This window comes from Rattus norvegicus, chromosome 6, assembly GCF_036323735.1.
Source record: "Rattus norvegicus strain BN/NHsdMcwi chromosome 6, GRCr8, whole genome shotgun sequence".
In the NCBI taxonomy this organism is placed as follows: Eukaryota; Metazoa; Chordata; class Mammalia; order Rodentia; family Muridae; genus Rattus; species Rattus norvegicus.
This window is the reverse complement of record NC_086024.1, coordinates 10,133,842-10,153,411: the sequence shown is the minus strand read 5'-3', so window position 1 is coordinate 10,153,411 and position 19,570 is coordinate 10,133,842. Positions and strand designations below refer to the sequence as shown.

The 19,570-nt window shown below is 46.7% G+C and overlaps 1 pseudogene; it reads left to right on the top strand.

The window, feature by feature from the left end:
* Envl-ps18 (MLV-related proviral Env polyprotein-like, pseudogene 18) overlaps nt 1-14,234 on the top strand; it is a 130,790-nt pseudogene extending 116,556 nt beyond the window's left edge.
* The last annotated feature ends 5,336 nt before the right edge of the window (nt 14,235-19,570 follow it).

The window sequence follows — 19,570 nt, the reverse complement described above, 5'->3', positions numbered from 1 at the left end:
GGTACAGAATTTACTTGATACAAATTTAAAGTTTTCATTAGTACACATTTCTTATTGATATAAAATTGAAATTAATATTGTTACACTCATGTAGAGGCATTGTGCCTATACAACACATTTAAGTATACAAGGTTTATCCCCAGTCCTTCACTGCTATTAAAAAAAAAAACTAATCTGAGATGATTAAACATGAGAGTTAAGGGCCAGATAGAAAATTCATGGCTCTAAGTGTATTGTTAGGGTGCTTACAAGATAATTAATTAAGATAGTTAACAGACAACAGGACAGATTACTTACATAGATGCTTTTCAAAAATATCAGAAATCCTCAGAATGTGACAGGTAATGCTATTCTTTCATTGGCTGAGACGCAGCTGATGCCGAAAGCTCCCCATTTGTGGACACGAGAAGCAGCTGAGCATCTGTAGCTCCAGGTGAGGTACACTGTGGCTAGGAGGCCACGGGGCAGAAATTGCCTATTTCTCCTCTAGATAGATCTGTACTGTCCTTGAGAGGACACAATTTACAGGTTAGGACAGTTTAGTTCTGCTGAGACAGAATGAGCTAATCCTTAATTCCTGTTTCACTAAGGTCTGTCAGATTCCTGAGCCAGAAGGCTGAAGATCGGTGCTCTTCTCTGTAGCTAACAGGGGACTGTGCCAGCAGACGATTGTCTCTTCAACCTGCCAAAGGTCAGAAGCCGTGTTAGGCATCCTATATTTTCAGATAATATCGGTCATTCTTAGATTTCTGTCAATGAAACTAGTTATCGTCTCATAGCCTACCCAGGCTGTTTAACTTTGAGAATAGATGTATAACTGGATAGTTATCAGATAGTACACAAGCTAGCCAGGATATAACATAGATTTTAAGCCTTTCTTAAACTAGAATAGATAACTAAATGTTCTGTTTAACTGATAAAATGTTGGACTGGATATTAGCTGTATTTTATGATTTATAAATTACAAAATGATATAATAGTTTTGCTCAGCTTACATTTGAGAGAAAAGGTTTTTCAATTAGACAGAAAGGATGAATGAAGTGTAGGTTGATGTCTATATGCAGGTGAGGGCTGGCACAAGTAGGTCAAGGCCCATGATTGGACAGTAAAAAGTAAGGTGGAGACAAAGTTTTTGTAAGACGGGAAAGAAGAGGACAGGAGGAGAATCAAGATGGAGACAGAGAAGGATGACCCAGATCTGGGTGGTCTTGAATGGCCCTAGGTAGTTATGTGTATTTCTTAAGGGATGAATTTTTATAGCTAAATTTATCTTATGTAGGTGGGTGGTTTATATCCTGATCAATTGGTTGTGAGCTTACTGTGTGGCTGTATTGTGGATTGAGAATTTAAAACATAAATATGACTGATAAATTACAGCTTATTGAGTCATGATTTCATTCGGTAGAAGGGAGTTTACATTAACTACCAGGGGGCAGTTGCTGGGTGTGTGGGCAGAGTCTGTGGCCTTGATAGGCCAGCTGCTGCTAGATTTTTTTTCTTTTTTTAAATCTTTTTAAAAAAAGTTATTAGATATATTTCTTAAATTTCAAATAGTATTCCCTTTCCCGGTTTCCTGCCCATAAGCCCCCATCCCAACCCCCACCCCCATATGGGTGTTTCCCCCATTTACTCCCCTTACCATCCCTCCCACAACATTTTCCTGCAATGGGGGTCCAACCTTGGCACAAGCAAGGGCTTCCCCTTCCACTGGTGTCGCAATAAAGCTATTCTCTGCTACATATCCAATTGGAGCCCTGGGATAGTCTATATATAGTCTTTGGGTAGTGGTTTAGTCCCTGGAAGCTCTGGTTGGTTGGCATTGTTGTTCTTATGGGGTTACAAGACCCTTCAACGATTTCAATACTTCCTCTAATTCCCCCCAAGGGGGTCCTGTTCTCAGTTCATTGGTTTGCTGCTAGCATTGACCTCTGTATTGGACATGCTCTGGATGTGTCTCTCAGGAGAGATCTTTATCCAGTCCCTTTCAGCATGCACTTTTTAGCTTCATCAATCTTATCTAGTTTTGGTGGATGTATATATATATATATATGGGCCACAGGTGTATCAGGCTCTGAATGACCATTCCGTCAGTCGCTGCTCTAAATTTTACTTTCATATCCCCTCCTATGGATATTTTTCCCCTTTTAAGAAGGAGTGTGATCATTGCATTTTGGTCATTGTAAATATACTGGGGCCTGTGATGCATCTTGGGTAATTCGAGCATTTGAGCTAATATTCACTATCAAGGAATGCACACCAAGTGTGTTTTTCTGTGATTGGGTTAGCTCACTCAGAATGATATTTTCCAGTTCCATCCATTTGCCTATGAATTTCATAAATTCGTTGTTTTTGATAGCTGAGTAATATTCCATTGTGTAGATGTACCACATTTTCTGTATCCATTCCTCTGTTGAAGGGCATCTGGGTTCTTTCCAGCTTCTGGCTATTATAAATAAGGCTGCGATGAACATAGTGGAGCACGTGTCTTTTTTATATGTTGGAGCATCTTTTGGGTAGATGCCCAGGAGAAGTATAGCTGGGTCCTCAGGTAATGGAATGTCCAATTTTCTGAGGAACCTCAAGACTGATTTCCAGAGTGGTTGTACCAGTTTGCAATCCCACCAACAATGGAGGAGTGTTCCTCTTTCTCCACATCCTCTCTAGCATCTGTTGTCACCTGAGATTTTTATCGTAGCCATTCTGACTGGTGTAAGGTAGAATCTCAGGGTTGTTTTGATTTGCATTTCCCCGATGACTAGAGATGTTGAACATTTCTTTAGGTGCTTTTCGGCCATTCGATATTCCTCAGCTGAAAATGTTTTGTTTAGCTCTGTACCCAATTTTTAACAGGGTTATTTGGCTTTTAGAGTCTAATTTTTTGAGTTCTTTGTATATTTTTCATATTAGCACTCTGTCAGTTGTAGAATTGGTAAAAATCTTTTCCGAATCTCTTGGTTGCTGTTTTGTCCTAATGACAGTGTCTTTTCCATTACAGAAGCTTTGCAGTTTTATGAGGGCCCATTTGTCAATTCTTGATCTTAGAGCATAAGCCAATGGTGTTTTTCTCAGGAAATTTTCTCCAGTGCCCATGTGTTCGAGACTCTTCCCCACTTCTTCTTCTATTAGTTTGAGTGTATCTGGTTTAATGTGGAGGTCCTTGATCCACATGGACTTAAGCTTTGTTCAGGGTGGTAAGAATGTATCGATTTGCATTCTTCTACATGTTGATCTCCAGTTGAACCAGCACCATTTGTTCAAAATGCTATCTTTCTTCCATTGGATGATTTTAGCTGCTTTGTCAAAGACCAAGTGACTATAGGTGTGTGGGTTCATTTCTGGGTCTTCAATTCTGTTCCACTGATCTATATGCCTGTCTCTGTACTAATATCATACAGTTTTTATGACTATTGCTCTGTAATACTGCTTCAAGTCAGGGATGGTGATTCCCCCAAAAGTTCTTTTATTATTGAGTATAGTTTTTGCTATCCTGGGTTTTTTGTTATTCCAAATGAATTTGCAAATTGCTCTTTCTATTTCTATAAAGAATTGAGTAGGAATTTTGATGGGGATTGCATTGAATTTGTAGTGAAAGAGCATACCCCTAAACGGGGAGCCGCGTCTCTCGCTCCAATCTCGGGGTGGGGTGCCCCCAGGAATCACGAGTAGCCGGTCTTGATGTAACAGCAGGAGGTAGCTTTTATTAACGAGATCCTATTAGCGGGATCCTGGGTCGATAGGTATCCCACACAGGAGAAAGGAATCGACCCCGAGCTTCCAAACTCGGGGGTTTATATAGGGGAGGTTAGGGGCATTCGCGTGGTTACACATGATTGGTCAATTCAAATGGTGCACAGTTACTTTCGGCGTGAAATTACATCAGCAAGGAGTACGTGCTCTCTAGCAGCTCGGCAGGCAGGTAGGGTGGCTCATCTCACTCAGGGGGGTGACTCACTTCTGAGGAGTGAAGGAAGAGGAGGGGTGGCTACGGATGGTCAGTGTCCTTGGGGCTGGTGGCTGGTCCGGCAAGTCCTATCTCTGGCTCTCCCTCAGGTACGTCCGGCCCTGTGCATCCGGACTCTGACAATGAGTAACCTTTTTAAAACTCTAGTTCTACATTCCCTTCTTCTTTTTTGTGAATAGTTCTAATCTTAGAACTACATGGAGAACTCAGCTTCATCTAGCATAACAGCTTGGTATTGTTGTCTGAACATGAGGATTCTAATCTGGACACTATCCAAGCCTATACACCAAGGTCATGACTAGCATTTAGAACTTCTAAACTTATACAGACTGTGATCCCTGAGGCACAGTCCCAAGAAGTATTAGGAGTACTAACATATGTAATGTTACAATCCCACACGTATCTTGATAGAACCCAGGACAAACATGACTGAATTTCCCTCTAGGTCCCAGCTCTCAGCCCCAACAACTAGTACACGGCTGGTGAGGGCTGAGAATTGACAGCTGTCAGGGTGGTCAGCAGCACCAGGTACAGTCCTTTCCAGCGAGGCTCGAGTGTCTGGGCTCAGTGTAGCTGCAGTCTCTGACCTGGAACTGATGGGATGTCTCAGGGGTCTCCGGGGCATAGGCTGCTGTCAGCTGTGAGCAGATTTCTTTCTGTATCACCTGTAGGTCTTTTAGCCTGGCACACAAATCATTATTACTATGGCACTATGACATGTTGGTTCAGTAACATCATCTAATACAGTCAGGGGAGCTGAGGCCCCATATAAGATCTCAAAGGGAGTAAGGTTGAATCTGGAAGGGGTATTTCTTGCTCTGAAGAGAGCAAGAGGGAAGGAGTGTCACCCAGTCTGTGCCAGTCTCCATGGTTAATTTAATTTAGTCAGGGTCTCTTTTAAAATTTCATTTATTTACTCTACCTGTCCTGGACTTTGAGGTCTGTAGATACAATGTAATTTCCAATGGACCTCTAAATACTTGGCCACACCCTGGCTTACCTTGGCAACAAAAGTAGGGCCGTTGTCTGACCAGATTACCTTGGGCACTCCAGCCTGGGGAAGATTTCTTCCAGTATCTTCTTGATGACTATCGAGGCCATCTCTTGCACTTGTTGGCTACACCAGGGCATCCAAGAGATGGTAAAGGCATCTGAAGTGCTGATGTGCTGGGGGGGTAGAAGTTCAGCCATCCCAGATGACATCATGTTGTCCACCATGGCAGCACCCACTTGTCTCTGACCTTCATTCATGAAGAGAACTGTTCCCGTCTGTGGACAAGGTCCTCGGCTTTCAGGAGTGGTCAATCAGCCAGTCGCAGAGGTCTTTCCTCCACCCATGGGCTTCTGTCAGTGCTTGACACTCGTGCTGTGGTGGCTCCAGATCCGGATTGGGCAGCAAGGTGTCCAGATTGTCCCCAACCGGTGGAGAATCTAGTCCATGGCAGCTGACCAGTGGTCCCATCTTTTGGGACACTCTATTCAAAGGCAAAACATCAGCCACTCTATCACAGTTTAAGTCCTGGATTGGGTGATAATTGTTAGTGCCCGGCTGGCAGGAACGGTGTGTTCCCGGCAGAACAGGACTAAGTCACACATCTCCCAGCATCAGGTACTGGTGCACTGAGACAGGTCTCAAGCTCCACATACACAGTCTGTAGATATGCATACACATGGCCTCACCCAGCCATTTTAGTCCACGCAAGCCAATTTTGGAGAGCAATTTTCTCATGAGCAAGGGATAGGGGCAGTCGGGGGTGACTATGAACTAGTGGGTTACCCAGCCCACGCCAAGGTTCACTGTTTTTCGGGCAGTCCATAAATATTGTTCATTCTCAGTAGCCCCTTGCACTCAAGGTCTTTAGATATTGGCCCACTGGGGGGCATAGAAGCACAGAGCACTGGGTCCCTGTATCCACACTTCCCTTCTATCTCTGTACATAGCCAGCACTCTAGGACCAAGAAGCTCTCCAGTGGCCCCTCTTGTTCTTTCTTGGGCAGTCCCTGACCCAGTGTCCTTTTTCTTTGCATTAGGCACACTGATCTTTAGCCAGGAATTCTCTTCTGTTGCCAGGTACTATCTTCCTAGGTTCCCTAACTACTGTGGCCAGTATATGTTCCTCTCTCATCTTTTATCTCTTTTTATCTCTCTAACTTCCTCTTCTTAACTTTCTGTCTCTTCTCTTCTCTAGCTTCCTGCTCTTTTTACCTCTTTCTCTGTAACTTGTACTAACTCTCAGCAACTTAACTTAACTCTTTAAATTTTTGTAACTTTCTCTTTATATCCTTCCTTTGAAAGACCCCAGCTTAGCAGCAGTAACGCCATTTTACAAGGCTGTACTTAAGATGACTGGTTCAGGGAAAGGTCAGAACACTGAGTACACAGCAGCTGCCAAGCAGGATGCGTGTGGTTGAGAGCCTGGTGACAGGATGATTGTGGTTGAGCACCTGACAATGAGAAAGAGGAATGTAGAAAGCCCCGGGAGAGGTCCCACACCCTGGTGGGGGGCCGAGTCAGCCATTATGTTCCAGGAAGGCAGCTAGGGAACTTGCCCCCAGGCTGAACCCTCGCCACATTAGAATCCACCAATTATATCCCTGTAACCATGCATCTGCTTCTGTATGCTTGCTTCTGCTCCCCAGAACCCTATAAAAAGCCCATCCTTGGTTCTGCTAGACGCGCCAGTCCCCCGAGTTGACTGAAGTGCCCACAGGTGCCTGTGTATCCTGACAATAAACCAAATCCTCTTGCTGATTGCATCCTGTGGTCTCGGTCTGGTCATTGGGTTGGAGGGTCCCCTTCCCGAGGGAAAGTTCTCACTGAGAACTTTTCATTTGGGGGCTCGTCCGGGATAGGGTCCTCCACCCAGGGACCACCGACCACCCACTGGGAGGTAAGCCGGCCGGCGTCTGTCTGATTCTGTCTGGTTCTGCCCTATTCTGTCTGTTCTGTGAGCACTCAGCTAGGTTGTTTTGAATCTGGGCAGGACGAAGAAGGAGCTGAAGAGCTCGGACTTCTCGCCCCGCAGCCCTGGAAGACGTTCCAAGGGTGCTAGGAGCCCGACTTTTTGGGGCTCAATCTGGGACTCTGGTTGGAGGAGGAGGAGGATCCGGACTTACAGCTCCTCTGTCTGCATTTTTGCTTTCAGAGGGCCCTGGACCTTCGCCACCTCCATCTGACTTTTTGCTTTCAGTTTGGTACCAAAGCCGTGCAGCACGCCTGTCTGTTGCTTGTTTAACTGTTAGTGTTGTTTGTTTTCTTTGTGTCCTAATCTTCCTTAGAACTAACATGGGACAGTCTCTAACAACGCCCCTAAATCTCACTCTTGACCATTGGAAAGACGTCCACGACCGGGCACACAACCAGTCCGTCAAGGTTAAAAAAGGAAAATGGCAGACCCTCTGCACCTCCGAGTGGCCCACTTTCAGAGCAGGATGGCCAGTGAATGGCACGTTTAAAAAGACCATATTTTACAGGTTAAAGATCGGGTCTTCCACGGACATCCTGACCAGGTTCCTTATATCATCACTTGGGAGAGTCTCGCCTTGGACCCCCCCTTGGGCGGAACCCTTCGTGGACCCACATTGGCCTCCCCCCAACCCCCAGCCTGTCCCCTCGTCCCCACCCGGCCCGCTGGCCATGTCTTCCTCTCTCTACCCCACTCTAATTAAATCAGAGCCTTCTAAGAAACCTGTCCTCCCGGCAGATTCAAAGTCCCCTCTTATAGATCTTCTCTCTGAAGACCCTCCCCCATATCGTTTACCTACAGGCCCGGCTGAAGCGGAGGAGGCAGAGCTGCCTGCCAGATCAGTTGCCGGGCCACAGTCTGATGAGGGTTTCTCCCCTGTCGCAGGGAGATTGCGCAGTAAGCTCGAGGTGATGCCAGATTCAACCTCCCAGGCTTTCTCACTTAGACAAAGAACCGGTGGCCAGACCCAATACTGGCCGTTTTCAGCAGCTGACATTTACAACTGGAAACAACACAACCCTTCTTTCTCCAAAAATCCAGTGGTACTCACCGACCTAATAGAATCTGTTTGACTTACCCACCAGCCCACTTGGGATGACTGCCAACAGCTCTTACAGGCCCTCTTAACCTCAGAAGAAAAACAGAGAGTGTTCCTAGAGGCCAGAAAGCATGTTCTGGGGGATGATGGGCACCCCACCCAGCTGCCTGAGGAAATTGATGCTGCATTCCCACTTAAGAGACCAAGCTGGGATTTTAATACAGCTGAAGGTAAGAGACACCTACGCCTTTATCGCCAGTTGCTCCTAGCGGGTCTCCAAGGGGCTATACGATGCCCTACCAATTTGGCTCAGGTAAAGCAGGTTTTACAGGAAGCAGGGGAAACTCCCTCCGCCTTTCTAGAGAGACTCAAGGAAGCCTACCGTATGTACACTCCCTATGACCCAGATGACCCAGGACAAATGACAAGTGTCTCTATGTCCTTCATCTGTCAGGCCGCACCAGATATCAGGACTAAGTTACAGAGATTAGAAAATTTGCAGGGCTCTACGTTACAGGATTTACTTAAAGAAGCTGAAAGGATTTTTTAATAAGATGGAGACACAGTAAGAAAAAGAAGATAGAGTTTGCAGAGAGAGGGAAGAGAGAGATAAAAAAAGAAACAAAGAGTTGAGTCGAATCTTGGCCGCCGTAGTTCAGGGCCAGGAAAGGAAGGGAGATAGGGTGGGAGCTTGAAAGGGGCCGAAGCTGGATAAAGATCAATGTGCCTATTGCAAAGAGAAAGGGCACTGGGCCAGAAAATGCCCCAAGAAGCCTGGCGGACCCCAAAAGCCTCGACCACGAACCTCCCTTCTAGCCCTAGATGAAGATTAGGGAGGTCAGGGCCAGGAGCACCCCCCCCGAGCCCAGGGTAATGCTTAAAGTTGGGGGGCAGCCGGTTACCTTCCTGGTAGACACAGGAGCCCAGCATTCAGTCCTCACCCGAGCTTCAGGACAACTCAGTGACCGGACGGCCTGGGTACAAGGAGCTACTGGTGGGAAACAATACCGATGGACTACGGACCGCCGGGTTCAGCTGGCTACCGGTAAGGTGACCCATTCCTTCTTACATGTTGCGGACTGCCCATACCCTCTGCTGGGCTGTGACCTGCTCACCAAACTAAAAGCACAAATCCATTTTGAGGAAGGAGGGGCCCGAATAACTGGTCCCCATGGAACTCCCCTTCAAGTTCTAACCCTTCAATTAGAGGATGAATATAGACTATATGAACTGGGACAGGACAAGCCACAATCCCTAGAAATAGACACTTGGGTCACAAATTTTCCACTGGCTTGGGCAGAGACTGGTGGAATGGGGTTGGCGCTCCAACAGCCCTCCTTAATTATTCAGTTAAAGGCCACTGCAACTCCAGTCTCCATAAAACAATACCCCCTGTCACGCGAAGCTTACCAAGGCATAAGGCCTCACATTACGAGGCTTCTGGATCAAGGCATCCTAGTCCCCTGCTGATCGCCTTGGAATACGCCTCTTCTGCCTGTTAAGAAACCCGGCACTGGAGATTATAGGCCAGTACAAGATTTGAGAGAGGTCAACAAGAGGGTAGAAGATATTCATCCGACTGTTCCAAACCCTTATAATTTGCTCAGTACACTACCCCCTACACATACTTGGTATACGGTTTTAGACCTGAAGGATGCCTTCTTTTGCCTCCGGCTGAGCCGGAAAAGCCAACGCTTATTTGCCTTTGAGTAGAAAGACCCTGAAATAGGGCTTTCAGGACAATTAACTTGGACAAGACTGCCTCAAGGGTTTAAAAACAGCCCAACGCTCTTTGATGAGGCCTTACATCAGGACTTAGCTGACTTTCGAGTTCAGCACCCCACCCTCATACTCCTGCAGTATGTAGATGATCTCCTCCCAGCGGCCACTTCTGAAACTGCATGCCAACAGGGAACTGAATCCCTCTTACAGACTTTGGGACGATTGGGCTATCGATCCTCTGCCAAAAAGGCTCAAATTTGCCAGACCCAGGTTACTTATTTAGGATACCAGCTATGTGATAGACAGCGATGGCTGACCCCAGCCAGGAAACAGACTGTGGCCGGCATCCCTGCCCCCAAGAATGGCCGACAGCTACGAGAGTTCCTGGGGACAGCGGGATTCTGCCGCCTCTGGATTCCTGGGTTTGCTGAAATGGCAGCCCCTTTGTACTCCCTCACTAAACCGGGGGTGCTCTTCCAGTGGGAACCAGAGCAACAAAAAGCATTTGAAAACATCAAACAGGCCTTATTGTCCTCCCCTGCCTTGGGTCTCCCTAATATTACCAAACCTTTTGAACTGTTCGTAGACAAGAAACAGGGGTATGCTAAAGGGGTCCTAACACAAAGGTTGGGACCCTGGAAGCGCCCTGTAGCCTACCTCTCTAAGAAATTGGACCCTGTGGCCTCCGACTGGCCACCGTGCCTGAGGATGGTGGCAGCTATTGCTGTCCTGACCAAGGACGCTGGAAAATTGACCTTGGGACAGCCACTCACCATCCTAGCACCCCACGCAGTGGAGGCCTTGATAAAGCAGCCCCCGGATCGCTGGCTCTCGAATTCCCGCATGACCCACTACCAAGCCTTGTTACTGGATGCAGAGTGGGTTCAATTTGGGCCCGTAGTCGCTCTCAACCCTGCCACCTTGCTTTCTCTACCAGAGGAGGCAGAACAGCATGACTGCCTACAAATCCTCGCAGAAGTATATGGAATCAGGCCGGACCTATCGGACCAGCCTCTTCAGAATGCTGACCACACATGGTACACGGATGGCAGCAGTTTCTTGGCAGATGGAGAGCGAAAGGCCGGAGCCGCGGTCACTATGGAGGACAAAGTGATTTGGGCGAAAGCCCTGCCTGCTGGTACCTCCGCACAACGGGCTGAACTCATCACCTTGATTCAGGCACTCAAGATGGCAAAAGGTAAGAGGCTAAATGTATATACAGACAGCCATTATGCCTTTGCCACGGCATACATCCACGGGGAGATCTACCGGAGGCAGGGGCTGCTCACATCTGAGGGTAAGGATATCAAAAATAAGGCTGAAATTCTGGCCCTCTTAGAAGCCCTATTCTTGCCCAAAAGACTGAGTATTATGCATTGTCCAGGACACCAGAAAGGGCATAACCCAGAGGCACGAGGAAACCGGCTGGCCGATGCCACGGCGCGAGAAGCGGCCATGAGCAAACAAATTTTGCCCTTAAATAGCCCAGACCAACCCACGTCCCCACCAGTGGGACAAACCAGTTGGGTTTATACCCATGAGGACATAGGGCTCCTAGAAAAAATGGGGGCCATCTACTACCCTCAACTAAAACAGTGGGTCTACAAAGGAAAGACATATGCCAATAAATATGACTTTTGAATTGATCTCCTTTCTACATAAATTGACCCATTTGGGGTTTAAGAAGATGAAAACCTTACTAGATCGAGAAGAGATCAATCTGTGTTTTTTGAATCGGGACAAAGCAATACAAAGGTGACTGAGAGTTGCAAAGCATGCGCTCAGGTTAACCCGGGAAGGACCATGATTGGACAAGGAGTTCGTCCTAGGGGACACCGCCCCGGCATCCATTGGGAAATTGATTTTACTGAAATTAGACCAGGTATGTATGGATACAAGTATCTTCTAGTGTTTGTAGACACCTTCTCAGGATGTGTTGAAGCCTTCCCCACAAAGCACGAGACTACAAAGATGGTCACCAAGAAGCTCCTCGAGGAAATCTTTCCCAGGTATGGCATGTCTCAAGCATTGGGGTCGGACAATGGACCTGCTTTCGTCTCCCAAGTAAGTCAGTTGGTGGCCAAATTACTGGGGATTGATTGGAAATTACATTGTGCCTATAGACCCCAGAGTTCAGGTCAGGTAGAACGCATGAATAGAACAATTAAGGAGACTTTATCCAAACTTACGCTTGCAACTGGCTCAAAGGACTGGGTGGCCCTCCTTCCCCTAGTTCTATATCGGGCCCGGAACACCCCGGGCCCCCATGGTCTAACTCCCTTTGAAATAATGTACGGAGCACCACCCCCATTTGTCCATTTCTTTGATTCAAACATTGCTGATTTTGCTGACAGCCCCTCTCTGAGGGCCCATCTGCAGACCCTACAGATCGTGCAGAGAGACATCTGGGAACCTCTGGCCACTGCTTACCAGGACAAGCTTGAGCATCCGGTGGTGCCACACCCGTTCCAGATTGGAGACACCGTGTGGGTGCGCAGACACCAGACCAAGAATCTCGAGCCACGGTGGAAAAAACCCTACACCGTCCTCCTGACTACCCTGACAGCCCTAAAGGTAGATGGGATCGCGGCTTGGATCCACTCGTCACACGTCAAGGCAGCCCGGTTGGAGGAATTGACTAATCACAACACTACACCCCAGACATGGAAAGTTCAGCGCACCCCAAACCCCTTAAAGTTAAAACTCCTATGTGGCTCCTCCTAGTCCTTTTGTGGCCCGGAGTCAGTGGGGGAATAAGCCCCCACCACATTTATAACATTCCCTGGACAGTCACTAATCTCATGACAGGAAGGCTGGCTAATGCTACCTCCGTAAGGGGGACGCTGGCCGACGCCTTCCCTCCCTTATACTTTGACCTTTGTGATGTGGTGGACTACAAGTGGGAGCCTGGCACTACCTATAATTGGCATCCCTCAACCACCTACTATGGTTGCAGCCCGGCTTCCCACAGCAAGGAGATCTACGTTTGCCCTGGACACAGAGTGAGCCGGGAGTGTGGAGGGCTGGGGAGTGGACACTGTGCCCAGTGGGGATGTGAGACCACTGGGGATGCGTATTGGAAGCCATCCTCCTCTTGGGACCTGATCACACTGAAACGAGACTGTCGGTCTCCTTATACCTTGTGTAAACGGGGCGGGAAATGCAATCCCCTTGTCCTCCACTTCACCAACTCAGGTAGGAGAGCGACTTGGGACGGGCCCAAATCTTGGGGCCTGCACTTATATGTTACAGGGACCGACCCGGTGGGCCTGTTCTCTCTAAATAGGTCTCTCCCCTGGCCACTCAACCCATTGGACCCAACCTAGTTCTACCAGGTCAGAAGCCTCCCTTGCTCCCAGCATAGGCCCAACCCCCGTCATTGCCTAAGGTCACTCAGGCCCCTGGTAGCACCCCTACAAGCCCCTTCTCCACGACGAGGGGCTCCATCATTCTGATCTCCCCATCGCCAGGCACCGGGGATCGATTATTCAATTTGGTGACTGGTACATATCTGGCTCTCAATTATTCAGACCCTTCTAGGACTCAGGAGTGCTGGTTGTGCCTCGTTTCTGGTCCGCCCTATTATGAAGGGGTGGCAGTCATTGGAAATTATACCAACCTGACCGCTGCCCCGGACAGCTGTGCCAATACTCCTAGCCACAAACTAACTCTGCCCGAGGTCTCGGGACGAGGGCTCTGCTTGGGGAATGTACCCCACACACACCAGACCCTTTGCAACACCACTCAGAGGGTTCCCACTGGGAACTACTTCCTGACAGCCCCAAAAGGCACGTACTGGGCCTGCAACACCGGACTAACACCCTGCTTCTCGGCCACAGTCCTCAATCAATCCTCTGACTATTGTGTATTAGTAGAAATTTGGCCCAAAGTCACCTACCATGAATCCGAGTATATATACTCGTTTTTCGAGAGACAGACTCGATTCCGATGAGAGCCTGCCACCCTGACCTTAGCTTTACTCCTAGGAGGAATCGCCTTGGGGGGAGTGGCTGCGGGTATAGGGACCGGGACCACTACACTCATAGAAAATGGTCATTTCCGTCAACTACAAGCAGCCATGAATGCAGATCTTAAAGCTATAGAAGAGTCTGTGAGTGCATTAGAAAAGTCCTTGACATCGTTGTCTGAGGTGGTCCTCCAAAACAGATGGGGGTTAGATATGTTGTTCCTCCGAGAGGGTGGATTGTGTGCTGCTCTAAAAGAAGAGTGTTGTTTCTATGCAGACCATACTGGAATAGTAAGAGATAATATGGCTAAGCTTCGAGAATGCCTGGTCCAGAGACAAAAGCTGTTTGATTCCCAACAGGAGTGGTTCGAGGGGTGGTTTAACCGATCCCCTTGGTTTGCTACCCTCCTGTCTACCCTGATGGGACCCCTACTTATTCTTCTCCTAATTCTTCTTTTTGGACCCTGTATCCTTAATAGGCTGGTACAGTTCATGAGGGATAGGCTTTCAGTCATTCAGACCCTCGTACTGACGCAACAGTACCATAGGCTGAGACAACAAGAAAAAGAGATTTCTTAACCAAGTCGAGTGAAAGATTTCACTCGAAGTTAGCAAAAAAATGGGGGAATGAAAGACCCCAGCTTAGCAGCAGTAACGCCATTTTACAAGGCTGTACTTAAGATGACTGGTTCAGGGAAAGGTCAGAACACTGAGTACACAGCGGCTGCCAAGCAGGATGCGTGTGGTTGAGAGCCTGGCGACAGGATGATTGTGGTTGAGCACCTGACAATGAGAAAGAGGAATGTAGAAAGCCCCGGGAGAGGTCCCACACCCTGGTGGGGGGCCGAGTCAGCCATTATGTTCCAGGAAGGCAGCTAGGGAACTTGCCCCCGGGCTGAACCCTCGCCACATTAGAATCCACCAATTATATCCCTGTAACCATGCATCTGCTTCTGTATTCTTGCTTCTGCTCCCCAGAACCCTATAAAAAGCCCATCCTTGGTTCTGCTAGACGCGCCAGTCCCCCGAGTTGACTGAAGTGCCCACAGGTGCCTGTGTATCCTGACAATAAACCAAATCCTCTTGCTGATTGCATCCTGTGGTCTCGGTCTTGTCATTGGGTTGGAGGGTCCCCTTCCTGAGGGAAAGTTCTCACTGAGAACTTTTCATCTTATCTTAGCCAGATTGGTGGGGCATTTTCCAGCCCCTCAGAGACCCAACCTTGGAGCCTGGCAACAGACCTGGCACTCCCTATCTTTAGGCGTAATGAATCCAACAGGCAGAAGTGAGGGCCTTCTATCCGTGTCTGGAACATTCTTTTTGGCCTCTAGTAGGATTCTGTCTTCCCTCAGTGGTAAAGAAGACCTGTAACGGTTACTAACAAGCATCTCAAATGGGATGGTGAGAAAACAAGAAAATCTTGAGAATAGAGGTCTACCGAAGAGGGCAAACAGCATTTAGTCACACAGCTAAACCAGGAGGCCTTTCTTGGACAAAAAGGCCATTGTACAAATAAGCACAAGCTTTGTCTATGAAACGGAAAGGTGAGCAGAGAGGCAGCCGATCTGTTATCAACTATCTCTCTAGACTTAGATTTTCCCTCAAGGAATTATCTCTCTTCAGTGTCAGCTCTGTGGCTTTGCCTTTCAAGAGAACCAGCCTCCAAATGACACTAGGCTTTTAGTAACAACTAATAACAAAAGGATGGAGAGATGGTTAGAACCTGAGTGCTAGATGCCAGGTGGCTGACAAAAGAATCGTAACCAGTTCACCTGGGGCTATCAGGACCTCAGTAACAGCCCTTTTAACAAACTGTCTCACTGGGTTTAAAAGGCCCATGGAAAAGAAAACATTAATCCTGACCTTGGCCACACCCAAAGCCTGAATTCTAAATTTTGACTGGCAAAACAAAACGAAGTTCTTTACAGCTTGTTGTAGATTCTTTGAAACTATTTTAGGGGCTCTTTTTGTCCCCCAACCTGGGGCATTTTGACCACAGTGGCAGGAACTGGCTGCTGTGGGGATAGGATCAAAGGCACTCTCCATGTTAATGATGACCAATGAGAAAAGTAATTTAGTGCTGGAGACTGACTCCTCCCTTGGAATAAGGACTGCAGATAAGGCAGGCTTCCTTAAAGAACTTCTCTTAATGAGCGCTCTCCTTCTGTGAGCAAATGTCAGAAATTCCTTTCTTGTTCTTGTTTTCCTTAGAGTCCTCTCCCACCTCGCTCTCAGCCTTTTCAGATAGTTCCTCCTGTAGCATTTCTAATGTAGCCTGTCCCTTTAAGGTTCTTTGCTCCCAAGCAAAATTTAAATCTTTCTCTAGCTTATCTCAGCTGGCTGCGAGCACAAGCACAGATAAAACACTATGCTTTAAAAATTAACTTTGGCTATCAACCAACACACCGCCACTAGAGCGGGGTCCACAAAATTAAGTTCCTTACTCACTAAGCATTAAGGGGACCAAGTAAAACTCTTCAACGAAGAAAGCAACTAGTTTCATGATTTCAAACACAGTCGTCGGTCCAAGATTCAAACACAGTCGTCAGTCCAAATTCAAACACGAAACAAAAGTCAAAAAGACACTCGACAATATCACAGAAAATAATCCAGACAAACAAGACCAAGACAAAGCATCCTATAATCAATTTCCACAGATGCCTGGTACCTTCAGTACCTGGCCCAAACTGCAGCTTAACCTTAGCTGCTTCTGGGATACCAAACACAGAAACAGAATACAGTCAATAGACACTAACACATCTAAGCACACTTGTCCGTGCCTATACTTAAATAGGCAGCCGAACACGACCTCCGAAGTCAAGTCACAGTCAGATCTTTTTGACTGTCAGTTGCCGGGTCCTCCCGAAAAATTCGGCTCGTGGAACGTCTCCCAGAGCCTGCGGATCGGGGTGTCCCCCTCCCGCTTAGTCTGTAGTGGGTAGGAATACTCTTCTACCCGAGTGCACTCTCGGGTGGGGAAACCTCTTCCACCCTCATGCACTCTCAACCTGAGTGCACTCTTGGGTGGGGAAACCTCTTCCACCCTCATGCACTCTCAAGCTTTAAATCGGTACCGAAAAACACGATTTACAGCGCGCAACACACACCCAATGCACACACACTCTCAGCGGCCGCTTTCTAGCACTCACACCTACGTACCTCCAAGTGGCATTCAGGGTTCTGGGGGTTCACGCTCCGATCTCGGTGGGACCTCCAAATGAAAGAGCATACCCCTAAACGGGGAGCTGCGTCTCTCGCTCCAATCTCGGGGTGGGGTGCCCCCAGGAATCACGAGTAGCCATTCTTGATGTAACAGCAGGAGGTAGCTTTTATTAACGAGATCCTATTAGCGGGATCCTGGGTCGATACGTATCCCACACAGGAGACAGAGGAATCGACCCCGAGCTTCCAAACTCGGGGGTTTATATAGGGGAGGTTAGGGGCATTCACGTGGTTACACATGATTGGTCAATTCAAATGGTGCACAGTTACTTTCGGTGCGAAATTACATCAGCAAGGAGTACGTGCTCTCTAGCAGCTCGGCAGGCAGGTAGGGTGGCTCATCTCACTCAGGGGGGTGACTCACTTCTGGGGAGTGAAGGAAGGGGAGGGGGTGGCTACAGATGGTCAGTGTCCTTGGGGCTGATAGCTGGTCCGGCAAGTCCTATCTCTGGCTCTCCCTCAGGTAAGTCCTGCCCTGCACATCTGGACTCTAACAATGAGTAACCTTTTTAAAATTCTAGTTCTACAGTAGATTGCTTTTGACAAAATAGCCATCTTTACTATATTAATCCTGCCAATCCATGTGCATGGGAGATCTTTCCATCTTCTGAGATCTTCTTCAATTTCTTTCTTCAGAGACCTGAAGTTCTTATCATACAGATCTTTCACTTGCTTGGTTAAAGTCACACTAAGATATTTTATATTATTTGTGACTATTATGAAGGGTGTCATTTCCCTAATTTCTTTCTCAGCCTGTTTATCCTTTCAGTAGAGGAAGGCTACTGATTTGTTTGAGTTAATTTTATGCCCCAAAACTTTGTTGAAATTTTTTATCAGGTTAAGTAGTTCTCTGGTGGAACTTTTGGGGTCACTTTGGTATACTATCCTATCATCTGCAAATAGTGATATTTTGATTTCTTCCCTTCCAATTTGTATCCCTTTGACCTTATTTTGTTGTCTGATTGCTCTGGATAGGACTTTGAGTACTATATTGAATAAGTAGGGAGAGCATGGGTAACCTTGCCTAGTCCCTGATTTTAGTGGGATTGCTTCAAGTTCTCTCCATTTAGTTTTATGTTAGCTACTGGTTTGCTGTATATTACTTTTACTATGTTTAGATATGGGCCTTGAATTCCTGATCTTTCCAGGACTTTTATCATGAAGGGCTGTTGAATTTTGTCAAATGCTTTCTCAGCATCTAATGGAATATTCATTTGGTTCTTATCTTTGAGTTTGTTTATATAGTGGATTACATTGATGGATTTCTATATATTAAACCATCCATGCATCCCTGGGATGAAGACTACTTAATCATGATGAATGATCATTTTGATGTGTTCTTGGATTCGGTTTGCAAGAATTTTATTGAGTATTTTTGCGTCAATATTCGTAAGGGAAATTGGTCTGAAGTTCTCTTTCTTTGTTGGGTCTTTGTGTGTTTTTGGTATAAGAGTAACTGTGGCTTCATAGAAGGAATTTGGTAGTGCTCTGTCTGTTTCTATTTTGTGGAATAGTTTGGATAGTATTGGTATGAGGTCGTCTATGAAGGTTTGATAGAATTCTGCACTTAAACCCATCTGGTCCTGGCCTCTTTTTGGTTGGGAGAGTTTTAATAACTGCTTCTATTTCCTTAGGAATTATGGGGTTCTTTAGATGGTTTATTTATTCCTGATTTAACTTTGGTTCCTGGTATCTGTCTAGAAAATTGTCCATTTCCTCCAGATTTTCTAGTTTAGTTGAATATAGGCTTTTGTAGTAGGATCTGATGATTTTTTTTAAGTTTCCTCAGATTCCATTGTTATGTCTCCCTTTTCATTTCTGATTTTGTTAATTTGGATACAGTCTTTGTGACCTCTGGTTACAGCCTAGTCATTTGGATCTGATTTTACCTGGTAGCTGGAACCAGAGAGTTTGCAGCTAGTATAGAGCTGCTGGGAAATATACTAGCCAGAGATAAATTATGGTTAGTTCCTTATGGCCGTCTGGTGCCAAGACTAACTCTAGGGACCAGTATGGTAAGGTGCCATGCTGGAATGGCTGACTAATCTCCTGGGTCTGAGAGTACTTGGGAACAGCGTGGAGCTGATGAGATAAAAGTACTCCACAGTGCCTTTGTGGCCCAATGGTGCCAGCACCAGTGCAGGATAAAAAAGGTATTTTCCAAAACATTTACCAAAATAGGACAATATTTTCTAGTTCTATCCATTGGCCTAAAAATTTCATAAAGACCTTAGTCCTGTGAAGGCTAGTTTCCCCACTGTAGGGGAATGCCAGGGCGGTGAAGTAGGAGTGGGTGGGAGGGAGAGCATCCTCATAGAAGCAGGGGGAGGGGACATGAGAGAGGGGGAACTGGGAAAGAGTTTTACATTTGAAATGTAAATGCATAAAATATCCAATAAAAATGGAAAATTAAGTAAAATACAAGGTTGAGTAACAACAAAAAAGAAATCATATACCTACTTAACGATTTCAACAGGACCATTAATAACAATGAATAAAGGCATGAGTACATTATAAAATATTGAACACTGCAGTCTTTTTACCTAGGAGTCGCTTTTCAGCCATAGTGCTGCACTCCATCACTGAGCCTGTGTTCCCTTCTTCCTGCTTGCCCTGGGCCATCTAGCCAGTGAACATTCTAGTCTCATGTACACAGTCTCTGACTCTAGAATACTGAGCCCACAGACAGTTGT